Below are 13,853 nucleotides of genomic sequence, written 5' to 3'. Positions count from 1 at the left end.
ATTGATAAGTACCTCAGTGATCAAGGCTTTAAAAGGAGTTCTTCAGACTCAAACTTGTACATCAAGACTACTAACAGTGATATCATCCTTCTGGTCATTTATGTGGATGATTTGATCATCACCGATAGTTTGACATCTTTGATTCAAGGAATCAAATAGAGTTTATACCAGTCTTTTGACATGATTGACCCTGGGCTCATGCATTATTGCCTCGGTCTTGAGGTTTGGTAGCAGCCTTTTGGTATATTCATTTCTCAGTTTAAATATGCTAGGGCTCTATTAGACAAGTTTCGTATGTAGGATTGCAATACTGCATCTACACCTATGGAGAAAGGTTTGAAGTTATCAGCCAAGTCTAATTCTCCTCCCGTTGATGATACTACATACAGGCAACTAGTAGGCAGTCTCATCTACCTCTTTGCTACTAGACTTGATATTAGCTTCATAGTCAGCTACATTTCACGCTTTATGACAACTCCCAAGACTGATCATTGGATGGCCGCAAAGCGTGTGCTTCGTTATGTGAAGAGAACTACTGATTATGGAATTATTAACTCTTGGAGTTCTAATCTGAGACTTAGTGGATTCACAGATTCAGATTGGGCAGGCTCTGTTGACGATAAAAAGTCAACTTCTGGATATGTGTTTAGTTTGGGATCTGGTGTCATCACATGGACTAGTAAGAAGCAACGGGTTGTTTCTCTCTCCTCTACAGAGGCCAAATACAGAGGGGCAATTAAGGCAGGTTGTGAATTTTTCTGGCTTCATTGGATGCTTGGGGATATGCAGATGTCACCAGCAAGCCCGACCACTTTGTTTGTTGATAATGATGGCGTTATCAAGTTATCCCGGAATCCAGTCTTACACGAACAAACCAAGCATGTAGATGTTCATTGTCATTACATATGGCAGCTGGTTGAAAACAGGATCATAGACTTGCAGTAAGTTCCTACAGCGCATCAGACTGCAGACATTCTCACCAAGCCACTTGGTCCAGATAAGTTTGTCAAATTCAGAGGACAGCTTGGTGTAGTGGATAGGTTAACCATTAAGGGAGGGTCTTACGATAATAGATAGTTTCTATTTCCTATTAATGGTTATCTATTGTAATCTACTGTAAATACTTACTTAGTTGTTAGTTTTCTGTTAGCCAGAATAGAATGTTTCTATTCTTCTCAATCGTTTCCTAAGGAAACATCGTCTCTCATCTTGTATATAATGATCTCTTGATCTCTGTTAATATTATGCAAATATTTTACCAATTACTTCGTAATACTTCTTACCGTGATGTTCCAAGAAGGACTTATCCAAATAACGCTTCCAATTATGCTGCACGTAATTAGAACAAGTTACCTCCTGCTCCAGAGAGACTTGCATTGGAAGCACCACTTCAGAATTCAGCTATAGGTTATTATGAAGCTGAACAAATTGATCTTTCTTCATTTGGTGATGAAGATACCAATTTTCTTCAAGGAGATGATGCGGAATTGGCTAGTGACTCTAACATCAGATATATGCAGTATGAAGAAGATGATGTGTCAGATATGCATGATGGAGATGTCTTTGTAGTTTTCACCCATTCGCAAGCACAAGTAGCACAACCGCCTATCAATGCGAAGAGTGATGATTCTACACAAGTCAAGGATTCTCAATGCTTGCTAGATACTATTGCTAAGCGTGGAACTCCTTTACCAAATCCTCCAAAGGACAACTCCATTCCAAAGGACAATGCAAAGTATAAAAATGTAAGTGCTCATTCGGTTGCTGCAAATTTTTACGCACCTATTAATTCTTCTGCACCTGCATCAAAGACCAGTGTACCTAATGTTTCAAGTTCTCAAAATGAGAACCTTAACCAATTTTTGATGATTTCTTTTTAGTCATTTGATATTATAGATCATGATAGGAAAACCAAAGTACAAATGTCTGAGGTAGACTATTGGAGATCCAATCCGAATCAATTTGATCGTTTGGTCAAATTTGTAAAAAGAGAAAGACACTTCCCCAAGTAATCCTCCCAAGTCTAACACATCTTAAAATAAATTAGTGAGTTCTCCTTCTCCTATAGAAAAGATAGAAGCATTCTATATCTCCGTGTTGATAAATGGTCATAAGCTAAGTAATTGTGTAATTGATTCTAGAACATCTGGCAATGTAATGCCGGCAAAAGTTACAAATGCTCTTGGTTGAACCTTGACTAAGATGTTTGGTAGATGATTTTCCATGGATAACAAGCAAGTCCCCTTAATAGGTCAGATTAAGGATGCACAATTTTCTTTTGCCGCATTCCCAAATAAAAAGATCAAAATGACAGTATTGGTAGCTGATGTACCTGACTATTGGTTGAACTTTAAAGTTTGACCTGTCAGTCACTTAACACAAGGGAATCTGGCACATCAGACTTTAAATTCTGATATGCTGACATGACTCATTGAAGGTTGGACTTTAAAGTTCAACTTGTCAGTCAAACATAAAAACTTTCTAACTTCTAAACGACCAAACATAAAGAAAAAAATAAAAAGTGACTAATCGACGAGGTTGATTAATCTTTCTTGAAGGATGCGAGGTGTGAAATGGACCCGTTTTATAGGGCTGCCTCACGATTTTGACAATGCTGAAATCGATGACAACACTCTTGCACAACAATTCATTTTAGTTTTTAGCCGAATCTTGTGAAAGTTGAGGATCAATGGACATAAGATTTTTTTCCTCTCTTAAAAGAGGAGGAATGGAAGACACTCGAATAGGTTGAGAGCGACTTGATGCCAAGTGCTTCCATTTATATGAAGTAGGAGACAAAATTGAGGCATATATTGGAATGATGTAGAAGGTGTAGGAAGAATACTAGATCCATTATGAGGAGGAATATCATGGGTGTATGGTCTCTAGGCTTACTCAAGGATATGATCATCTCATTTTTCCATTTTTTATAAGATAAGGATAGGATTTCATTATGAGGTTAAGAGGCTCAAGTTGTTTAGGTCAAAAGTAATCAAGAGTGAAATTTACATGCTTCGCCATGGGTTGGTAGCATTGGGATGGCTGACCTATCGTGAAAGCCAAACGCTTTACCTCTGTAAGCATCACCTAGACACAATGAGTTGTTATTTTACCATTCATTCTCATGAGAGATGGGTTCTTATGAACCTCTACTCATGAAACATGGGTCACTGAGTTTGACTCAAAAATACAATTTTATAATTTGACTTGTGAAAAATATCTCATACTTATCACATTTGAAGTCCTAAAGTAGTCAAATATATTATATCTAAAGAAGTACAATTATACCTCTAAATGTTACTAGTATATTTCAAAATATATCTAGCACCATCAAAGTAAGGATATGAAAATAGAAAAATAAAATCATTATGAACCAAAAATAACATATATGGATCTCTTCATATTTTACCTTTATCAAACTCCTTTTAAATATATTTTATTTAAAATAATAAGCACTATCAAAAGATCAAATAGAACAAAATTATATAACCATTCTTTATGGGTTGAATAATTGCAAGTAGTGATAGTTAATATGGTAATTTAACTAGTCACAATATAACTTACTCGAGTCTCTATAATGATAAAATAAAAACAGTTTTAAAAAAATAACGAATGAAAAGAAGAAAGAGATAGAGTTTAAATTAATGATATAGTCTCTCAATTACAATTGTAAAACCACTACACATCTTACTAATTATTATTGAGTTAAGAGTGAACTCATCTTGATTTCTTAAAACTATGTGATTTATCTATTAAATTTGTAGAATATTGGTCAATAATGGGCACACAAAAAGAATATTCTACAATGTCCCACCACTAACATCAATAGACAATCTCCTACACACGTCAATTGAGTGTCACACGCAACAAAATAGTCATGATATAAAAAAAATTACAAAGATTTTGAAGACAAATCTAGATGAATAAATGTGGTGTGAAGCACTTAAATAGATGCACCAAGTGGATGGCAGATAGTGTTGTTATCAGATCCTGATATTTTAATATGATTGTTGAAAGTCGGCCTAAAATAGGAAATAATTTGAGATCCCTATATAAAGGCATCATTTCTAATTGTTTTGCATCCATCACAATCCTATCACTTCATTGAGCAAGCACTGTGGAGAAAGTACCATTAGATTTGAGTATTATGGAGCAATAAGCTAAAACAATGTGCATGCAGGTGTATTTTTATAAATTTTAATATTGTTATGTCTTGTCAATTCATGTTATTGCATCAACTATCATGTAAGAAAAATAGAGGAATATAACTATCATGGGGATGGCCAAAAACTTGTGTAAGGACAAACATTTACCAATTGAATATTGGGTACAAGAAGTAGCATGCGCAATGTACAATTTAAACAAAAGCGCAACAAAAAGTGTAAATGACAAAGTAAGGAACATAGTGTACATCATTTCAAATTTTTTTATTATGTTGCATATTCTCTTGTGCCATTTGAAATAAGAAGGAAACTTGATGATGGAGGTGAGAAATGTATTTTTATTGCATATAGTAAAGAATCAAAAGATTATAAACTATTTAATCCCATTACAATGAAGGTAAGTTAGCAAAGATGTAGAGTGTAAAGAAGAAGAAGCATGAGGTGGAAAAATTCATAAAAAGAACTTATGATTGGAGCATCAATACTCCTGAATGATGAAGCTGAAGATCACAATGTGCAAACTAATAAACCAATTCCACTAAGCAATCCAACAAGAATTCCATGAAATGTTGAACAAGGTAAAAAAATATTCTCCCATATACAAAGTAATGATTCTAAACCTATAAGGAGCTTAAGGAAAACACAAATCTTGAAGGAGATTTATGAGAGAAGAGAAGAAAGAGAAGGTAAATTAGTTTTATATTCAATTTTTTCTTTCTTTACTTGTGATCTTGCATATTTTGAAGAATCAATTAAAGAGGGCCATTAGATGAAAGCTATGAATATGAAAGCTATGAATGAAGAGATGGAGTCTTTTGAGAGAAATCAAATATCTGAGCTAGTTGATTTACTTTAAGGTAAGGATTGCATAGGATTTGAATGGGTTTATAAAACCATATTTAATGCTCAAAAAAAATTGAAAAACATAAAGAAAGGTTAGTAGTAAAATATTATGCACAACAACAAGGAATTAATTATAGTGAAACATCTGCTCCAGTTTGTCAACTTATACTGTTCAAATGGTTTTTGCATACAAAATTATTCGAAAGTTTATCAAAATGGATTTTAATTAGATATATTTTAAAATAGTTTTCTAGTTGACGAAGTTTATATAAAACAACCAGCAGGCAATGAAATTCATGGATATGAAAACAAGTTTTAAAGATTTAAGAAGGCTCGTTATGGTCTCAAACAAGCAACAAGAGAGCGTGGTATAAAAGATTGGTTCATACATGATGAAGAATGGATTTGGCAAAAGAAGTAATGGGTCTAAATTATACACAAAAATCAAAAAGAAGGTCAAGTTTTGATTGTATGTTTATATGTTGATTATTTGATTTTCATTAGAAATTTGTTTGTAGATACATTTAAATTAGCAATGAAGAGAGAATTTGAGATTAAAATTTAGGATTGATGAGGTATTTTTTGGGCATTTAAATGGTTCAAACAAATAAGTAAATTTTCATTTATTAGTCTAAATATGCAAAAGATGTGAACATTATAGAGGTTTAAAATGTTGAATTGTAATCCAACACCTACATGAGTTACTACAGGAATTAAAACTGACACATAAGACAAAAGATCTAATGTTGATTCTATAATATTCAAAATATTAGTTGGATGTTTCCTCTAATCTCACTATTCATGGAGTCACCTAAGGCTCACATTGGTCAATTAAAAAGAGAAAATTGAGATATGTGGTAGGAACACTAGGATATAGAATTAACTTATAATTTTTGTTGGATTGGATATATTGATAATGATTTTGTAGGTAGCATTGATAATAGAAAGAGTACTTTCAGATATGTTTTCCATTATGAAAAAGTGTAATCTCGTGGTCATCAAATAAACAACTTAAAAAACAACTAGAAGTTACGCTTTCATTGGTTGAAACAGAGTATATTGTAACCACATCAACATGTCAAGTTGTTTGAATGAGGAAAGTGAAAGTATTGATAGATTTACTTCAAATGTATGAGTCAACGCCAATCTTTGTGAGAATAAATCAACAATTGCATTGTCATAAAAAGCAAAAGAAGCAAGCAAATAGATACTGAAAATCATTTTGTTGGCGAACAATGGTGAAAGTTGTTTAGACTTCTGCAAGTATGAAGATCAATTAGCAGATGTATATTCACCAAGGCATACTTTAAGCATTATAAATGTTGACAAAATTAACGATAGAAACTTCTTAATTTCTCCACTATCGCAACTATTATAACTATTATAGACTAAATCTAGATTGGAAAATCCTATTCATTTCTCCCACTATTCCATTTTTTATTTCCCTAACTATTCTATTTTCATTTATTTGTCAGTTTTTTTTAACTAAATATAGGTTCCACTCTTTCTTAGAAATTGAATCCCCAAATAAACTCATGGACTCTTCCTCTTTCCTAATCAGCTAAGAATACAAAATGCAAACAATAACAAAATAACTTTTACAAAATGATTTAGAACTGATTACGAACTACTGCAATAATCTAGAGCTACAACTAATCATCCACTCATAGATCACAATTTAGAGCTACTCAGAATTCCTTCCTTCGCTTTCTGGAACTATCTGCTGCTCCCTGCAAACACGCAGCTGCTATTGCTATCGTAAAACATTCTCTGCACTTCTCAGAACTTCTGTTCTTTTCTGTTCAAAAGACATCCTTCTCCTTACTGTACTTATTTACTGGTCTCTTATAATCCTTTTATTTTGTTGTTTACAACGTCTTTTTACGTTGCTGTTACTTTTTCTTAATCCAGTAAAAATAAAATAAATTAGCAGTTACATTGAAAGGAGGTACAAAATGGTTACGCTTAGTTGTTTATATACAATTTTCTATAATTTTGAAAAAAATCTATAATTGCTAAAACCTAATGCTCATTTGGTTTTCTGGTCCCCTTATCCTCAGGATCTAGCTTGCTATGTATGTCTTCGCTACTGATTACAGATATATCTTAGTCTTGCCTGAAAATTGTGCTTGTGGAGCCTTGAAAAAAATATGCATTTGTGACTTTGTTCTTCCTCATACAGCTTGTGGATTTGAATTCTGATTTATTTGAAATGCTTCTTCAACACTGCTTTTATGTCTTATATCACTTGCATCTATGATGTCAATAATATTGTATCAAGAGAGTACTGAAATAGATTTTTTGTTCATTTAAACCCACTTTCCAAAATCATGAAGGATCCTGTCTATCCATTTTAGAATTATACAGCTAGCATGTTTCCAGCATGTCAGAGGAAACTACTTGAGTGACATGTCAACAAGGTCCAACATTGACGGGTAGAGAAAGATGGTTTCTTCCCTTTCGCAAGGGAATTGACGCTCCTGTCATCTCCCCTGCTAGTGGGTACTTTATATTTTGGACAGGATTATGATATTATATACAATCCTGTTCTTATTTGAAGGAGATTTTCTTGTTTGAGAGTACTTGGCTCCACATTTGAAACTTCTTTATTTTCTTACAAACCAAAAGATTCTACAAATTGCTTGCACACTATTTCAAAAAAAACAGAAAAGAAAAGAGTTAAACAAAGTGCCTATTCCATTCAAAGGATTCACTATATCATAACTGAGACTTGGAGTGTGATTTGGCTGTTTAGAAACTTATATTATCATTTACTTGTCTCCAAAAGTAAATTCATTCATTCGGCATTAATGTTTTCTGCCCTCCCTCATGTTTCTCATGCCCGTTCACTCCAGAATGCAACCAAGCATCAACAGAGATAGATACAGAAATTCTTGGATCTCTCTCCTCAGAATTAAGGCTTCAGTTATAAATGCTAGAAAAGACATTAGTTTAAAATATTTATATTTCTTGTGTATTTTCTGATACTTATATTTTATGAAAGTTTCTGGGGATGCCACCTGTAAGCTATAGAAACAAATACTCGAGGAATGGATAAAATTTATTGTGCAGAAGTTCCAATCAAAAAATATGACAATGCTTCTTTCAAGAGTCACCAAACATATCACACAGCTGAATGAATAATATTTTTTTGAGAAATTCCAATTTTTTTTCCTGCTCTATAATATATCAGAATTTCTTGAAATTATTATTCCAAAAACAATAAATATTTCATCTGAAACAGAAAATGTTTCCACTATTGTGCACTGAAATTCGTCTCTGACTTTGAAAATGCGTTATAGAGATAAGCCCACTTGGGGTAAACATTGTTCTGTAATGAGGTGTTAGTAGAGACCCTGTTGAAAATTCAAAACAGAGAAACCTTGAAGCCATGACAACTGTTCATCTTGGTGAGGTGAATTGGATTCACCTGACAACTGAAATCAGAGAAGAACAATTGCCGGATGCTAATCAACTCATTACATTGCTACTCTTTAGTTAGAATTGGAATTGATGTTCTCTGGTAATGTAGAAACTATAATTCTATAAAACATCACCATGAAAATGAGTTCGATTGGAGAGTCCAATACCAATATATTTTTTTAACTGTTTTGGTGAATCGAGCTGCAAATGGCCATGTACTCGATTGACATGTTTCTAAAGATTCTAAAGCCCGTTCAACATGACCATTGCGTGTTCTACCATAAGACATTATGTCAAACAGTAGACATACTTTTTCTGTGCTTCTACATTTTGGCACATATTTTCCTATCAGGGCGGTCGCCAATATAAAAAACAAATATTTCTCTATCCTTTAATACTGTGAGATACCTTTAATTTGTTTTTAACCATCCATTTGGCACAATAAAATTCATTTTGTGCCTATCATGCAAAAATTGCATGCCATATGATCAAATTTCTTTGAGACATTTTGTCAAACAGTTTATGTGCCTTGTCTATGATTTCGTATTTTGGATACATGTCAAACATTATGTGTCAATTATAACACTTTCGCTGTCATGATTCATGCATACTTCACAACCATGAACCACATGCCATCCACCAAAATTAGTAATTTTGAATAAAAGCTCTGATGAGAAATTTATATAGACAATCTTAACCTAAACGAACCATATGCCATCTAAATGTTGTTTACTATAATGTTGTGTTTTTGCGCCTTTCATTCGGACATATCGTTCGAGATTTTTCCATCCTTATAACATTGATTGCAAGTCAAAAAAAATTCAGGCGCGAGCGAGCACCGTTTCAACCAAAAACTATCAGGCGTGATACATTTTGAACGCTTTTCTTCAGGCGTTAGCGAACACCGTTTCAACCAAAAACTATCAGGCGTGACACATTTTCAGTAGGCACTTCCCCAAAAAAATATTAGGCGTGAGCCATTTCCAGTGGCCACTTTCCCACCATATATAGGGTGTTTATTTGGTAAATTTTAAAACAGTCTATTCCAACCCCATATTTGTTAATTCAAACGAGCATAGGAAAAACATAAATAAACTGAAAACAGCAGAAAGTAATAAAAATACGAGAAACAAGAATTTATGTTGGACCATATAGGCTATGTTCACTCTCAAATAGGAAGTTATCTTATTCATCAATATCAATATTACATTTTGCACATAGACTGCATACATATATTTATACATGAGATGAAAAGTTTGGAGAGTTTGGAGAAGGTAAACAACCATGTGATCTTTGAGCTTTATATACCCAACACTCTCCCCGGAAGGCCAACAGACACAACCATACATTGATTTTGATTTCACATTAGAACCAGCCAGCAAGATTTTAGCTTGGCAAACTTTTGCTCACACACACTTTGGATTACTTTGGATTAATCTTCTCCAAATTAAATCGGAGTAAAAAATGTCTTCATCAGGAAGGTTGAGTTTAGTTTGGTCCTTCCACAAATTCAAAATTGCTCTTCCTTAATCGTGCAACAAAACTGACAACACCTCCATGATGTCCACCAGGTTTGTCACCGCAAAATTTGTTATGGACTTTGCCACACTTGAAAGCACCTCGTCCATCTGCATGCGGGTGTCATCCTAGTCATGCGGGTGTCATCCTAGTCTTGCTTGACTACATCCAAAACACTCTCATATCGATCTATAGTAGCACACATGCAACCACCATTAGAGGTCATATGTGCATCAAAACCCTCTTCGCGTAACTCCTGATCCGGCCACATCATTGGTTTCACCCACCTTTCTAGCTTGAGAAAATCACAAATCAAATGGTAGTTCCCGACCTGTGACTTCATCATTTTCTACCTTCGGCATCCAAATTCGTCGAACATAACATTCCGCCTTCGAGACCCAAATGTAACATCTACAACATTGGTCGGTTTATCAATACCAACCTGCAAAGCTGCACCCGAATCCTGGTCGAACATGATGTCCTTCACCGACGCTCTGACCAACACTCTCTTCTTTCTTCTCTTCGTTGTTCTTTTCATTGCAAAACTGCCAGAGCCACCTATCAATCTCCCACCACGTCCTGTAAACCTCCAAGGCATGAAGAACCAACGCACATCACTCCCAATTCTCACGGCTGCCTCATTGTCCACTTTTGGAACACATTGACTCTGGCTTATAATGTTCATATTATTATCTTCCTCGTCTGCAGAAAATACCGTGCCAACATTCGTAGGTTTCCCTCCTTCCATGGCCGCCACAGCTGAACACGAGGTCCCCAGATCGACTCCCACCACTTTCTCTTTAACGACCCTACGACCTGCCTCCGCCACAACTGCTTGCTTCGTAGGGTAATTATACCGCCATTGGAAGCACCCTTTTGCATGCCAAAAAAGGCACCATTCCATGCACTCTGGAAATTCGGCCCTCCACCTTCATTGGCAAATTTTTAGGTGGAAGACAGCACCTGCCCCTTCAATCGCTTCTCTCCATACTGGTAATAGGTCACCTTCTTCTGCAGATCACTATCGCTAGACAAATCTTAACTGTCCCTCGTTTCCCTTTCCTTTCTTGAATCAGACACACAAACAACTTTGCTATCATTTTCAGCTTCAATCAAATTAACTTGCCGCTTGGCCTCCTCGTCTCCAAGACGGGCAACAGATTGGACCTCCAGATGATCTTTCCTATCTGTGTTGTTTGTCATCCCTTGAAGAAGAATACCTGAGTCTGTTATCGTCATCATCGTCATGGGAGTGCCTCTTCATCTTCACTAAGGCCATGTCATTTGCAGAGCTCTCCGAAGCCACAATTATTCCCATGCTTCCTTGCTCTGTTATCTCTCTTCAATCTGCACCCTCCTCATCTTGGGAGTCAATAGCAGATTCAACTAGGTTCTCCGATGGCATACACTCTTCCTCCCGCAATTTCCTAAGTTTCTTCTCTTCAACTGAGTTCTCCTCTTTCGTCCAACCATCCCACCAATGTACACGACGCTTCGTTTTAGCCTTCACTTGCACAATTTTACTTTCCACTAAATCTAAATTTGCAAAAAACTCTTTGATGCAACTAGTTTTTCTAACTTCGAACTCCTGCATCTTCTTGAGAATTTTCAATCCTCTATCTATCTACCTTTCCATCTCTGCTAACCTAACCTTGTTCTGATACCAATTGTTAATTCAAATGGGCAGAGGAAAAACATAAATAAACAACTCAAAACAGCAGAAAGTAAAAATACGTCAAGGACACGAGAAACAAGAATTTATAGTGGTTCACCATATAGGCTACACCCACTCTCAAGCAGGGAATTATCTTATTCACCAATATCAATATTACGTCCAACACACAGACTGCACACATATATTTATACATATAGTCAGGCATGAGACGAAGAGTTTGGATAAGGCAAATAATCATATGACCGTTGGGCTTCATATACCCAACAATATTCTCCTAATTCTTTCTTCACTTCTTTGAATGCAACCGTAAAACAGAACTTACGAGCACCATTTTCTGTTTTATAAATCTCAATTGAAAGCAATAAATAGATCTGCTACCACCATGAAGATCTTCTGTTCGAGCTTGAGTTATTGTTGCTCGAGATAACAATGGGTATTTTGCTAGTATTTCAAAAAAAAAAAAAAATGTGGCAACTCTATTTTGTCAGTTTTGGCTACCTAGAGGAAAGCATCTGTTTTCCATGACCTGCTATACATGTCAAAAGGCCTGTTCAGGGTGTGCAATTCCAGCTATAGGGAAACAGTGAACAAAATAGACTCGTTTGGAAAAATGGTTTTGAGTGTTGATGCATCTTCTCTTCATGGATTCTCTACAGTTGGGTTCTTCTTCCTCCAACTCTGCCTCGTTAGATGATAGACGGTTTTAAGTTCCAGCTATATTGTTCTTTCTTGACCCTAACTGCTATGGTCTACGAATGCTCTGCTTGGTATGACTGTCAACAGCTGGGTTTATAGGTGTTTGACCCTGTACTGTCACGGTGACATATAAATTTGTTATCAAGATTCTATTGTGTAGTTTTCAAGTCAAATTTATTGATTCAAAAGTTTCATGAATAGTGATTCACAAGAATCGATTTTTTATGAGAATGAATGGTCCACTTAGAACTCATTGCATCCATGAGGTGAAACATTGGTCCTTTTGGGAGTTCCCCATCCCAGTACTACAACTCCAGTGGGTTTAACAGCAGAATTTTCTCCAAAGTTAAATCCACTTAGCATGCAATCTCATTTGCAAAACTTTGAGCAAATATTGTGCCTTTGAAACATTTATTACAGAACCATAAGTGACATATATTTTCCACAACAAGTGAAAGTATGATATTATTATCAGAATTCACTTAATTTGTAAAATTTCTTTTTTCTTTAATTGAATTATTTTCTTATTTCTTAACTTTTCAAAAATAGGTAGCCATTAGATTCAGTAGCCTGAAGAATACCTTATAAAAAACAAAATCTCAATCTTATCATACGTTCACATTTTAAAATTGAAAAACAAAAAAACCTGCGAACAAAATTTCGTTTCGCTGTCTGAGTTTCCCATCATTTCATAGCATTAGATCAGTTTTTCATTAGGCTTTAATACTTAGGTTACAATGATTCGAAAACTTTTTCCTTGTGTGATTTTCTAATTTTATTTACAGTTTGGGTTTCTAGTAAACATAGTGGAAACAAAACTAGATCTACCACAAGCAACCAGTAAAATAAAATAAAAGAAAAAACTTTAAATTATCTTGATGATTTATCATAAAATTTGATCTTATTCTTAATACAAGTATATATACAGTCTAATTGAAAAAAAACAAACTATTATTTATTATAAAAAACAACTTATCCTTAAATCTAAAACCTATAAGAATTCTATATTTATAATTTAACTCTGAAAAAATAAATATATGCTGTACCTGGTGTTCCAAGCTGAAGCTGCAGGATAAACTCTCAGAACCTCACGTTTTGGAAACCTTCTACAGATAGCATACGAATTTCAGAGCTGCGCATTGTTAATGGCTCTGGTTATTGGTGAGGTTGTTCATAGCCCTTTCCTACTCCCGAAACCCACGAGAAGCATATGTATGTCTTCCAACAATATGAAAGAATGGTAATAATTGTAAAGTTATTATTATAACCGTACTCTTTGTCTCAGAGCACTTGCGCGGTCCATCGAATAGCAGAATTTTACTGTTGAAAGCTGTTTTGAACACGACCGCATCGGCCGTGGAAAATGGCAGTGGCTAATTTCCACTAGAAAATGGTACTGTAAAAAAAAAAAATTAAATTTATAAAATATAGTATTTTTATGGTTTAACAATAATAGAAATACAAATAATGAAAATTTAATTATTAAAATTTTTAGAAAAATTCATTATGTTTTACAGATTTTAGAAACTATACAG

At 34.7% G+C, this 13,853-nt stretch overlaps 1 protein-coding gene across 1 annotated transcript in view; it reads right to left on the bottom strand.

Moving 5' to 3' along the window:
- Positions 1 to 13,580, bottom strand: part of LOC131036426 (putative UPF0481 protein At3g02645) — a 30,911-nt gene extending 17,331 nt beyond the window's left edge. The window contains exon 1 of the mRNA XM_057968314.1: positions 13,365 to 13,580. The gene's annotated coding sequence lies outside the window, so the exon portion shown is untranslated. The remainder of the gene's footprint in view (positions 1 to 13,364) is intronic.
- Between the last annotated feature and the right edge of the window lie 273 nt (positions 13,581 to 13,853).

Source organism: Cryptomeria japonica, chromosome 7 (genome assembly GCF_030272615.1).
Source record: "Cryptomeria japonica chromosome 7, Sugi_1.0, whole genome shotgun sequence".
Classification (NCBI taxonomy): Eukaryota; Viridiplantae; Streptophyta; class Pinopsida; order Cupressales; family Cupressaceae; genus Cryptomeria; species Cryptomeria japonica.
The sequence above is the reverse complement of the archived record's forward strand: the minus strand, read 5'-3'. Positions and strand labels throughout refer to the sequence as shown.